The sequence below is a fragment of the Megascapheus bottae genome, unplaced genomic scaffold, assembly GCF_031878675.1.
Source record: "Megascapheus bottae isolate mThoBot1 unplaced genomic scaffold, mThoBot2.hap1 HAP1_SCAFFOLD_43, whole genome shotgun sequence".
NCBI classification, from domain to species: domain Eukaryota; kingdom Metazoa; phylum Chordata; class Mammalia; order Rodentia; family Geomyidae; genus Megascapheus; species Megascapheus bottae.
The window spans coordinates 763,635-777,457 of record NW_028327392.1 but is presented as its reverse complement, the minus strand read 5'-3'; the positions used below and the strand labels follow the sequence as shown (position 1 = coordinate 777,457).

The 13,823-nt window shown below is 39.9% G+C and overlaps 1 pseudogene; it reads right to left on the bottom strand.

The window, feature by feature from the left end:
* Positions 1 to 13,823, bottom strand: part of LOC150039949 (piezo-type mechanosensitive ion channel component 2-like) — a 171,862-nt pseudogene that overhangs the window by 70,466 nt on the left and 87,573 nt on the right.

The window sequence follows — 13,823 nt, the reverse complement described above, 5'->3', positions numbered from 1 at the left end:
AAGGAGGAGAACACAGAGACTCCTGTGCCTTTTAGGAACACAACCAACCATCTTGTAAAAAGCAGGAAGGTTTCCTTTTTCAAATTCTTTAACAATGTGTGTTCTCAATCAACCTTGGCAGTAGCGAACCCCATGCTACCAGCTTCAAATACCAGTGCAACAGAAGCAAAATGCTCTCAGGAGTTGGGATGGATCGGCACCAAATCATGCCTGAGGGTCACTGATGGCAGCTATGCTGATGGCAGCAGTGGCAGAAATGGGGAAGGAACCTTAGCCTCAGTAAGAAGGAAGTTCTCACTGAGTGCAGACAGCCACTCTGACCCTACAGTATCTCTCATAAGGTAAATGACAAGTACAATTCTTCTCTTCCATGTTGGGATGTGTGTGTGTGTGTGTGTGTGTGTGTGTGTGTGTGTGTGTGTGTGTGCTGATCCTAAGGGCTTGGGTGCTACCTCTGAGATTATTTTTGCTCAATGATGGTACTCTACCACTTGAGCCATAGCTCCACTTTTGGCTTTTTTTGGTGCTTCACTGAGGATAAGAGTCATATGAAAGTTCCTGCCCTGTGTGGCTTTGAACCCTGATCCTCAGATCTCAGCTTCCTAAGTAGGTAGGATTCTAGGTGTGAGTCACCGGAGCCTGGCCTAGTTCTTTTTTAAACCTGTGTCATTAGGCTGCTTTTTCTATGTCCTAAATGCAATTGGATGTGGCCACAGCCATCTATCTCTTCACTTCAAGCAGTGTCAGATTATACTGTGTGAGAAGACACTGTCTGTCATTAGAACCAAGATTTTATGACCACCTCAGACTGCATTTTAAAGTCTGTATCATACAGACAAGAAGACAACATGTTAATAATCACCATTAGTTATGGAACAAAAAACCATTAGCCACAAAAGGCTGCTTATGGTTCAGGATTTACCTGAACCATAGAGCAAAATGTCCCCATACTGCTGAGCGTTGGGCAGAGAGGTCAGTCATTAAATGGAGGAACCAAAGGAAGACCTGGAACAAGCCCTTCGGAAGATCTGCAATTCTTTCTAGAAACTTGTAATCCCCTACGAGACAGGTGGGGCTGAAGATGGAAGAGTTCTGAAATTTCACCACTCATGCTGCTCACTGTACTCTGACACAATCCTTATAAGGAAATGGGCCAGGCAACACCTAGGATGCTTTGGAAAAAGCGATTGAACCTTGAAAGTTGTAACAGGTGGCAGAGAAAAAGGGGAAAATGTATATGGGACTGTTACATTCTAGCATAGGAGTTTGCTGGCTATCTGAGAACTCTGGTGAATGGTATTTTGCACGGGATATTCATAGAATTGATGTGTCTGAAACATGTAGACATGAAAAAGTTTTAAATACATGATTGAATAATAATGCTTTTAAAATAATCAGTGTGAGTTTTTCTTAATATCTGTTGATCTATCTATCTATCTATCTATCTATCTATCTATCTATCTATCTATCTATCTCTATCTTACCATACTTTTATGGAGGAAATAAAAAAAGAATGTTGAAAGTATGGGGTTTTGGAGTTAGAAAGGCAGACTGAAGGCTGGGTGTCAATGGCTCACAATTATAATCTTAGCTACTCATAAAACAGACCTGAGGACCACAGTTCAAATCCAGAATATCCCATGAGGCTAGTATCTCTGAATAATTAGCAAAAAGCCAGAAGGAGTACTGTGACTCAAGTGGTAGACTGTGACTCAAGTGGTAGACACCGGCCTTGAATGAAAAAGCTAAGCGAGAACATGAAGCTCTAAGTCCAAGCTCCAGTACTGAAACAACAGCAAAAACAAGTTGAAGCCCAATGAGATCATTTCCTACTGTGTGAAATGGCCAACTATTTAACATGCCTTGTAAGTCTTTGTTTGCTGGTCTGTAAAAGCTGGAAATGGCTGTGCCTACTTCATGTAATATATAGAAAACAAAGAAACTTCTGTAAGTATGTAGTGACATTAAACCATCTTTGAGATTTTCTTATACTGAGTTTTAATAACCCTCTAATATAAGGCAGAATTAGAAATAATGTTCTTACAAGGGACCACTCAACAATGGACATGAGAGAAGATGCTAAACGGTATAATTCGCTCCTCAGCCCATTCTTTGGCAGTTTGTGTACTTAAAAGAAACCTTCAGAACACATTCTGATGCTTCTTCCTGGGAATGTTGGAGACAACAGTCTTATTGTTTGTTCACACTGCTGGGTATGGCTTCTGAAAACTCTGTATACTGGGAGGCGGACTTCCTTCATTATGGATGTGTCATGAGCATCCACAGAGGGTGAACAGGTTCTAGTCTGCTACACAGATCAGCTGACCCAGAAAACTATGAACTCAGCCTTTCTTCCCCTTAGTAAATAATCATAAAAAAATCTTGACATTTTCCTCCCTCAAAATCAATGTTAAAAGCACATTCTGGTGAATGAATACATCCTCAAAATGTCAGGCTAAGGAACTGAGAATGCTATTTTGGGGGGGGGGCAGTTCTGGGGCTTGAACTCAGGGCCTGTGCACTGTCCTTGGGCTTTCTCAAGGCTAGTGCTTTACCACTGGAGCCACAGCACCACTTCTGGCTTTTTCTGTGAAATACTTACAATTCTTCACTGATCATTTTGTGTTACTTATTTATAATTCAGAGGAAAGTTTTTTTGTTGTAGGACTCCAGATAGACACATGGATGGGCCCACTGTAGTCTGGGAGAATCTCCTTTCTTCCCTCATATGAAATGATTCCACCTGCCTGTCTCTGTGAGGAATTCACAGTCTTCTCTTTACATTTGCTTCATGTTTACAGATACTTTTGTGGCCTTGCCTTTATATTGGTTTAGGCTCTAAGCTCTTACTGCTTGTTTCATAGGTAAACTGCTTCTCCTTTCCAATTCTAAGAGATGTTATCTATCTGTTCATTTATTCCTCCACTCTCCCCTTCATGCCCTCAATCTATGCATCTCTCCCTTTGTATCCCCATCATTTTATTTTCAGTATGTGTTGTGGGCATTCTCTCCTTGAAGGAGGAATTCTAGTCTAGCTTTAGCCAGTTCCTTGGCCAAGACAGTGCTGATTTTGGTACCCACTGTGATCCACTGAGTGTCAAGTTTGACATTCTACTCTCTGGGGACACAATCTTCTTTGAAACAGAAGAAACAAATTTTACTTTCGAATGATGACTCAATTTTGAAAAGCCATCTGTTAAGCTACTTTCTGTATGAAAATGTTGTCATTATAAAACTCCTTAGTTTATATTCTATTCTCTGTGTGTTTGTGTGTGCACACACACGTGTGTGTGCATGCATGCATACACGTGCTGGGTCTTGAACTCAGGGCTTGGACACTGTCCCTTAGCTTTCTTGCTTGAGTCTGGCATTCTACTCTTTGAGACACAATTGTACATCTCGCTTTTTTTTTTGCCAGTCCTGGGCTTTAGCTCAGGGCCTGAGCACTGTCCTTGGACTTTCTCAAGGCTAGAGCTCTACCACTTGAGCCTCAGCACCACTTCCGGCTTTTTTTTTGTATGTATGTGGTACCGAGGAATTGAACCCAGGTCTTCGTGCATGCTAGGCAAGCACTTTAACCACTAGGCCAAACTCCCGGCCCGCACATCTGCCTTTTTTTTTTTTGCTGGTTTGTTGGGGATAAGAGTCTCATAAACTTTTCTGCCCAGGCTGGATTTGAACTGAGATCCTCAGATCTCAGACTCCTGAGTAGCTCGGATCAAAGGCATGAGGCATTAGTGTTTGGCTTTTATTCATTTCAAATTATTTGAAATTGGAATATATGAAATGTAAATTGTATTCACTCTTTTCATTAGACAAATTTGTAGTTTATGGTATCAATTAACAGTTAAAGTGAAATATCTTCCATTATTTTAGTGTATGACCTCAGTAATATTTAAAGTAGAATATTTGTAGGGTTTAGGATAACTGATTTTCTAGAATGTATAATTAATTTTAGGGGATTGTAGTCACACATAATCAACTGATTTGTGAATTTAATATTGTTTCTTACATGTGATTGGTAGTGATTCCTTCACAAATACCTACTACGCAAGACTGTATGGATTAGGTTTTGCTTCTGAAAGCTAAAATATTCTAATTCACACTGATTATTAAGTAAGTTTGATTTCCTGCACCTTTCACATTATTAGGGCTTTATCAAGATGACTCACAGTTCTCAACATGCTCTATTACTCTACATCTTATAAAATATTGTCTAAGTATTAATCAACCTGTATGCTGAATTGTAGGTCGAATTCTTCTTTTAATTTGTAAATTACCCTTCTAAAGATATTTTTTTTCTCCTCATAAAACAACAGTAACAAAGTAACTTGTGAGTATATGCACACTTCATAAGGAGACACCTCTCATTCTAAGGTTCTTGTAGGTCCTACTCAAATTTGGACATACTGTACACATCACATTTAAGAAGCATACATTGTGAAAAGAGGGACCCTTGGTTTGTTTGATGTGTCCTCAGCGGCATCGTCTCTGACATCTTTTATATTAAACTTTCCTCTATAAAGGAGAAATTGAATTGAGAAGATCATGGTAAAGTCTGAGTATTCCAAGATTTTAACTATTTTGGTTGATGTTGATACTTGATGGCAGCCATGTCTTAACTGAGTAAAACTAAATGTTAAGAGGCACAGAGAAAGAGAGGGTCATTCCTTTGGCTTGGAGAGGTAGGGTTTATGGAGATGCTCAAGATTTCTGACTGGTGTCTCTTACATCTTATTTCTCTACTTAGCAGCTAAAAGCCACAGGCAGAATTTTCTCTCTGATGCCGTTCAGAACTCTGGGCCCTGACAGACCCCAGGGCCAGGGAAGTTTCATTCTATTTTCCCCTACACCTTCTCCAGGACTGCATCCATTCATTCATTTTGCCTCCTTGGGTTTGCCAGACCTAGTTATCTGCATTAGGATTTTTCTCAAAGAGAAACTTTTGTTGTTTTGGTGCCAGTACTGGGGCTTGATCTCAGAGCCTCTTACTCTTGCTTGGCTTTTTCACTTAAGGCTGACTAGAAGGTCTACTATTTGAACCACAGCTCCACTTACCCTAAGAAAAACATGAATTCAATAGAAAACCAAAACCTGGTTTGTTACTCAAGTTTATTGTAAAATGTATATTTCTCTTAACTAAAAACTAACTTTACTACTGATATGGAATTTTTGAGAGTGAAAAATTTCATTGACATGCTTAATGGAGTAAGAATAGGATTGGGAGTTTAACCTAGTGATAGAGTGCTTGCCTAGCATGCATAAAGACCTGGGTTTGATTCCTTGGTACCTCATACATAGAAAAGCCAAAAGTGGTGCTGTGGCTCAAGTGGTAGAGTACTAGCTTCGGAGAAAGCCCTAGGACAGTGCTCAGGCTCTGAGTTTAAGCCCCAGGAACGGCAAAAATATAGTTTGAGGATACAGAACCTTAAAGATCTTTGCTCAGTTCTTGTGGGACATTTTGTGGGCACCTTGCACTTACAAAGCTCACTTTTGTAATGGGTGAATACTCAGTGCGGGTTTTCTCTCTCCAAGTCATTGGTCCTCATCTGAAAGGAGGACCTCATTCCAGTGCTGCAGACTTATGATGAAAACTACTGGCTAGGAAATATCCTTCTTGCCAAGCACCACTGTCTCATGCCTATAATCCTAGTTATTCAGGAGGCTGAGATCTGAGAATCACAATTCAAAGCCAGCCTGGGCACAAAAATCCATGAGACTCTTCAATTAACTACCAGAAAACAATAAGTGGTGCTGTAGTTCAAGTGGTAGAGCACTAGCCTTGAGCTGAAGACCTCAGGGACAGTGCCCAGGCCCAGAGTTCAAGCCCCAGAACAGACAAAAAAAAATCTTTCTTCAAATCTGTGTTGATCTTGCAACTAGAGATACAGTTGAAATTTTGATGTCTGTCAACCACACATTGCTGTGAATATCAACCAAGAAGTAAGGCTGGGAGAGAGTGACTTGTGAATACCTTAGATCATTCAGGCCTGAGGAGCTTATGCAAGCGAGATAAGCCAAGCAGGTGATGGAGGTCTGAAAGGCAGAGTGTCAGGACAGCCCCAGTGACAAAGTGCCATAGGAATTCAGATGAAGGGCAGGTGACTTTTAGCAAGATGTTGGCATTTATGAGAGCCTGTGTGTGTGTGTGTGTGTGTGTGTGTGTGTGTGTGTGTGTGTGTGTGTCGGAGGTGGTTCTTGAGCTGAGCTCTTCAGTAAATATGTTCAAGAAAGAGACGGACTCTCAGGTAAGCCTTGAACGGATTCTACCACAAGATAATAAAGTCAATGGGATGTTAAGTTAGGGCTGAGAGTAACTGCTGAGCACCAGCTGAAGACCCTCAGCAACCTCCACACCCACCTGGCAGTGCCATTTGGCATAGCACCCAAATAGCTTGGTTTGCAGAATACCTCCACAAGCATACCTGGAATCCACTGTCCACTACCTGGTGGCATTTTTTTTTTAAATTTATAAAACAGGAAAGAGTTTGAACATACCAAGAGACATTTTCAAGCAAGAGAGAAAACATCAAAGTACCCACCTATTTATTATTAGATACACACGGCCATTGACTTTGGCATGGCTGCGAGGTGAGACAAAAGCACAAGAAGGCAATGGGAGATGGGAGGGAGAGAGAAGAAGACAGTTAGACAGAGACAGTGATGTAGGCCATATTTTAGGCTTCCTATCACCAGATGTGTCGTCATCTACACAGGGTGTGCAGCCTGGAAAGAGCGTAGGCAACAAGAATCTACAGAAACAGGAAATCAGACACATGCAGGAAACATGCTTAATAATAATGTGGCCCCCTTTTCCCTTCTCTTTTACCTCCCAAATATTTTCATTGCCCTACTATTCCTAGTTTTTTATTATTATTTAATAATCTTTTTGTGTCTGTTGTGGGGCTTGAACTCTGGGCTTGGATACTATCCCTGAGCTCCAGCTCAAGGTTGGTGCTCTACTACTTGAGTCATACTGTCACTTCCAGGTTTTGTTTTGTTTTTGTGATGGTTAGTTGGAGAGAAGAGTCTCATGGACTTTTGTGCTGGGACTTGCTTTGAGCTGCAATCCTCAGATCTCAGCCTCCTGAGTAGCTAGGATTATAGGCGTGAGCCACAGGCAGCCAACTTATCCTTCAGTATAGAGAAAAGTTCCAATGTAACATGCCAATTTGTGAGTACAAACTGCCTGTTGATCAATATCGTCCCTTTGGTCATCTTCCCCACCACTCCCAACCCCATATAGCCTCAGTTTACCTAGTTTCATGGCAACTCATGTGCATTAAACATTATCCTAGCATTCGCCCACCCTTCTCTCCATTGTCTTTCCCACTCCCCTTGACCTTACCCCGTTCATTACACTTGTTCCAGTTTTTTTTTATACTTTTGGGTAAACTACAAGTTAATAGTTCAAAGGAGTTACACCAAAGGCCTCTCCCCACATACACCATATTGTAGTTAATGTGTTGGTATAAATATGACCTTTTATATGCTTACATATATATTTATAATATAGATCTAACTTCTATACATGAGAGAAAATGTGTCCTATTCTTATACCTTCCAGTTCACACAATGCAGCTAAACGCTAGCAATGTTTAAATATTTTAATGTAATCTTTTTTTTTGTGGGTCATGGGGCTTGAACTTGGCCTTGACACTGTCTCTGAGTCTTCAGCTCAAGGCTACCGTGTTACCCTTGAGCCAAGCCCCACTTCCCGTTTTCTAGAGGTTAACTGGAGATAAGAGCCTCAGGTCCTTTTGTACCCAGGCTGGCTTTGAACCTTGAACCTCAGATCTCAGCCTCCTGAATAGTTAGGATTACAGGCATGAGCCACCGTGCCTGGCTTTAATGCAATCTTATGAAAAATAACTATTGGCTCCTTTACAAGAATTACAAAGAAGTCTACAAAGTAATTATAGTGGACACATTTTCCTTCAGATCTTCAAAAGCTGAAGTTGGAGAAAGAAGTTGTTTTGTTTCTGTATGTGTAATGATATTTTCTGACATGAACAACTGATAAAGAATTCTTAGTAAATTATTATTAAATAATGACAAATTTGTTATAATGAACATATTATTTTATATAATATACTATTATCAATATAGAAGTGAGATTAATTTGGATTACAATAGTTCCATCTTATGTATATCGTAGAACATTTTCATAATACTAACTTTACACACAGAAGTGGCATCTGTCTGTACTACATGTATGAACACATAAACAATAAACACACAGGAGAAACAATAGTGACAGAAACAATAGTGTGACAGTTTAATAACTACAATTAGTCCTAATTCCAGATTTGTGGCATTTGTTTTTGGTAAATCACCCGAAAGGAGATAAGCACAGGAACAGCAAAACCAGGCAGCAAGTCCCAACTTGGAAAATGTCTTTTTCTTTATTATTAATTCAATCACTGATTAAGAGTTCAATCAAAATATACTGTGATATAAAGCATTATTAGCCAGAAAAACACAATAAGAAAGAGTTTCTAAAAGGTAGGATATAAATTTTATGTGTAAAGTTAACTTTCGAGGACTTTGACATTGAAATTTTGCAGGAAATCTCAAAGGACAAAACATATCCTATGTGAGTTTTAAAATTTTCTCCCAGGTTCAAGAGAAGTGTTTTTCTACTGCTTTGAAAGAGGAAGCACATGTCCTTCAATTTTTTTTTCAGGTAACTGGGTTTATATACCACCATCTCTTCTTTACAATTTCTTGTAAATTTCACTGTTAGGGAGTGATCTTGGAGTAATCACCGAGAGCAAAGGAGATAACAATCTGAAATTGCCCCCAGGTTCTTCAGGTCTGTTCTTTTTCTTGTCTGTGAGAGGGTAAGTGCCACAAAGTGAACAGACAACATTAATGTGGGACAATTCTCCTTACCCAGAATCTGCATAATTGGGAAAGGCAGTGCAGAACAGACTCAAAGGCAATTCTGGAACAGGTTCAGCTCTTATATGTAAACGACGTCCAAAACCTGTGATATGTTTAGGCTGATCCTAAAATAGGTAGACTTTTCTGAATAAATTGTGGCCTATAGCTCTATTTTATCCTTGGGCTTTCTCAAGGTTCTACCACTTGAGCCACAGAACCACTTATGTATGTGGTATTGAGGAATTGAACCTGGGTCTTCATGCATGCTAGGCAAGCACTACCACTAGGCCAAACTCCCAGCTATAGCTCTATTTTATTAATGAAGGCAATGAAAGCCCCCGAATACTGGAAAGAACTTTGAAAGACAAGAAAATTCATGTGGAAGAGAAAGAAAGGATTTAGGAAAAAAAGTATTTTCAAAAGTCTTATTAGTAATGATCAATAATTACATTTCTTTCACAAATATAAATATGTTCTGCTAATCAGAAATATTGCTGGGTGATGCTAAGGTCTGAACACAGGGCACTGAACTTTCAAGGTAGGCAACACTTGAGCCCCTAAAATATTTTTATTCATTATTGAATATGATGTCTGAGAAATGCTGACAGTTAGAGTTAACTAGAGCGCATACATGGTTGGTACCCACAGGTATGAAGATAATATTAAAAGTGATCAAATAATAATTTTTCTAATGGACAACTCACTTTTTCTAGATAGCCACAGTCTTTATAAACTCAAACTTAAGGTGATTTCCATTATCAGCAAGCACAGGTTTCTAAAACACTTAAGATTTCCCAATGCCTGGTTATAGTTACAGAGATCGGAGTAAATGTATGGAAGCCTGATCATTTAGCCCCATCCGCACACAGGCAAGATGGCTAAGAACCACACTGACTGGCATCTCACCATGCTATTGGCTGGTAGTCACTTGGAGAGTCTACTCAGAATGAAAACTAAGTATGACATTAAACCAAACCAATACAGAAAGCAAATCTACAGTATCACAAAGTATATTTCATTATCAAATAGCAGTATTTCAGAGTTACCTGTAATTTCAGTTCTTCCTGGAACAGAAAACTGAGAATGAGAAATTTAGTCTACTTCATGATGTAATCGTGTGATCAATTATTTCCTTAGAAATTAAAGAATTAAATTTCCAATCATTTGTGCTTTTATACTAGTGTCAGTTTTTCTTTTTTTTTGCTCTATTAGTTTCATGTAGCAAGTATTTTTCTAAGAACTCAATCATAGACTAAGTATGGGACAGAACAAAATTGCTCAGCATTAAAATCAAGAGAATGATTATAATTTTCCCATGATAGCAAAGGAGGATTTGTGATAACCATTATAGTTTCAGTACACATAGAGAAGCCATATCCTGTCTATTACTTCTAAATAATTTATATTTATTGACGAAGAGAAAGCCACAGTAAACAGTTAAAAGACGACATTGTCTTTATTTCCTCTTCTTAGATACTTTCTTGATTGCTAGCAGACTGCAGTTTCTCTGCTTTTGGCTAAGGTTCACCCTTTCTAGAATTTAAAAATCATATTCTTGTGGTGTTTTTCTATACGTAGTTAGCAAAATGCAAAACTCACTCCTGAATTATGCTATGAATGTCCTAAAAACATATAACCAGTGTACACACAAAATACCCACCACCAGACTGGGTGCTGCTGGTGGTTCATGACCTAAGGATCATGGTTCCAAACCAGCACAGGAAGAAAAGTCCATGACATTCCTAACTCTAATTAACCAACAAAGAACTGAAAATAGAGGTAAATAGAGGTGTGGCTCAAGTGGTAGTAACAGCCTTGAGCAAAAAAAGTTGAGAATTCAAGGCCCTAAGTTCAAGTTCAAGCTGCAGTACCAGCATGCATGCATGTGTGCATTTGCAACACACACACACACACACACACACACACACACACACACACACACACACACACACTGAATCGGCAATGATTTTTTTTTTGCTAGTCCTGGGGCTTGAACTTAGGGTCTGGGTGCTGTCCTTGGACACTTTTTGCTCAAGGCTAGCACTATTCTGGCTCTTTCTGTATATGTGGTACAAAGGAATCGAACTCAGGGCTTCATACATGCTAGGTGAGCACTCTACCTTCTGGCCCCATCAATGGATTTTAGAATTATGATCAAAGCTCTTGTGAATCTACTTATGGGATTAGAGAACACTCTACATGAATCAGTTGTAATTCATTCCAAACTATTTCAGAAAGTGTTATCAAATAGTCTGTATTCTTTCTGTGTTACTTTCTCTGTCTCTCTGTCTCTCTCTGTCTCTGTTTCTGTCTCTCTCTCCTTCTCCCCATCCCTCCCTCCCTCTCTGCATGAAATAGAACACTAGATTCACAAAAACTTGTTAACAGAGCTTAACTTCCTGATAACAAGAGTTAAGTACTTCACTGGCTCACCTGTAGATGGTGTTGTCTTCCTTGCTGGGGATGGCCTTGAGGTCTGTGAGTTCAAGGAAGCGGTCATGGAAATAGTGAAGGTGTAAAATGCACACCAGCAGAAAGGAGGTGGGGATGAATATGCGAGTGAATAATTCAGCCACAGTAAACTGCTTTAAGCCAAGATCCTCAAGCCTGTTGAAAACAAGACAAAAAGCAAGATGCTTTCTTGGACAATGCAGGCACTGTCAGGTGCTCTCTCATCACCCTCATTCTTGGTATCCTTCTTGAACACCACCCTGAGTTAGTTTTTATTTTCACTAATCCAAGCCACTTGCTTTTACCATGGACATAAACAACCTTGACACTGCCAAGTTCAATGGCTATCTATCTTCCTCTTGTCCCTGAAATAATCCTTGTCAAGATATTACTACACATTCCTGGCTTTCTTTTCCATTACCATATTCTCCTTTCCTTCTCTCTTTACCTCCCTTCCTCCTTCCCCCCACCCTGCCCCGTCTCTCTGTACCTCTAGACACTGAAATATCCCCAGGACTCACTTTGGGATCACTTCTCCACTTGTCTTTTTCTCCTGGTGCTCTCACTATGTCCCAGGGATTAATCCACCATCCTAATACCAAAGACATAAATGCCTTTTCCTGTGAGCTCTCATCCCCACATTGCTAATGAAAACTAGCTGTTCCAAGGTAACTTCATACTTAGTGTTCTGAAAACTGTTCATGCTCTCCCTCTTTTCCTTAGAGAAGTTTCTCTTTATGTTCCTATTTCTATGCTGGTTTTCTCTGCATCAGTAAACAATATACCCATCTGCCCTGCACGAAGTTCAGAACTCAGGAAACCATGATTCCTTCCCTTCTTAACACATTCCTCTGCATTTGCTTTAACATTCTCTAACCAGCCAGTGTTGCAATCTATCTGTCTTTGCCCTGATCTGGTCAGAGAGAATTCCCCTTGTTTCTCATAGCTGTTATATAAGATGCAGTCTCATTTTTATTTACTACACCTCAAGTTTTCTCAATTAGTCAGCGATCTTTAAGTCCTTGGAAATGTCCAAATGAAATTTCCCCACTGTCCCTTTCCTTTCCTCTCAACAGGCAAAACTTCTGTGAGTTCCTCACATGTATCAGGCCACATTCAGTCTTGTCACAGAACATTTGAATCTGGTACTGGTTCCTTCAGGAGTTCTCTTCTGTACCTGAAACCCACCCCGACTTTTCCCAATACAAGTTGTTTCTTAACCTTCAAGGAGAGTTAAAAGGACACCTGCTTAGAAGACAATTGAAACCACAATTTATAGTTTCCCCTACCATTCCATCAGCCTGCACTTTTCCTGCACAGACTCACCACAATTTGAAATAAACTTGGAGAGAGTAAGTGGTTGGTAGACCTCATAAGACTTAGATTTTCTTGTTTCCTATTGTATCCCCAGGATGAGTATTCAATAAAATTTGTAAATAAACATGGCAGATGTGTTTATTTAGCTACATGACATTTTTTTTTGTTCTTGTTGCCAGTGTGTACCAGTTCTGGGGCTTGAACTCAGGTGCTGCATCTTAGTTTTTTTGCTCAAAGCCAGTGCTCTACCACTTGGTCAACGTTCTACCTCTGTTTTTTTTTTAAATTGGTTTATGGGAGATAAGAATTTCATAGACTTGCCAGGCCCGGTGGCTCACACCTGTAATCCTAACCATTCAGGAGGCCGAGATCTGAGAATCAAGGTTCAAAGTCAGCCCAGGCACAAAAGGACCTGACTCTTATCTCCAGTTAACCTCTAGAAAAAGGGAAGTGGGGCTTGGCGAGCTCAGGAATACTATCCAGGCCCAGGAGTAGGGTGGTGGACTTGACCTGAAGAGCTCAGGAATAACATCCAGGCCCAGGGGTAGGGTGGTAACCTTGAGCTGTAGAGCTCAGGGACAACACCCAGCCGAGTTCAAGTCCCATGACCCACAAAAAATGAAACAAAAACAAAAACCTTACAGACTTTCTTGCCCAGGCTAGTTTTGAACTATGATCCTCAGATAGCTGCCTTATGAAAAGCATGGATTATAGACAGAATACCCCACTGCTTGACTCCTATTTATTCCTTTTCTTCTTAATACTTTATCATCCAACTCTCAGTGCTGGCCAGGCTTCCAAACTAATTCCAGATGTTTAGAGAAGCAAATTAGAAAAGGAGAAAGCACCATCCATTAATCATACAGGCCATGATATCTCTACATCGTTGGGCCCTCAGTACCTGAGCAAATGGCTTCTGTATGGCTCTAAGTTCACTTTCAGTCTAAGCCCAGAGACATGGAAAAGAAAAGGCTTTGCTTGATGTAGAGCACATGAATTACATAAGTCTTTGAGCTAAAGGACAAAGCTGCACACAGAAGGCAGAAGTTGGATGCAGTACTGTACAGATGCATTTCCCATAAACCAACAACAGAAAGGAACACTTTCTTGAAATAGGGCTGAAAAACATTAATTTGTCAGCCAATATTTGTGGAATAGCTACTACATTT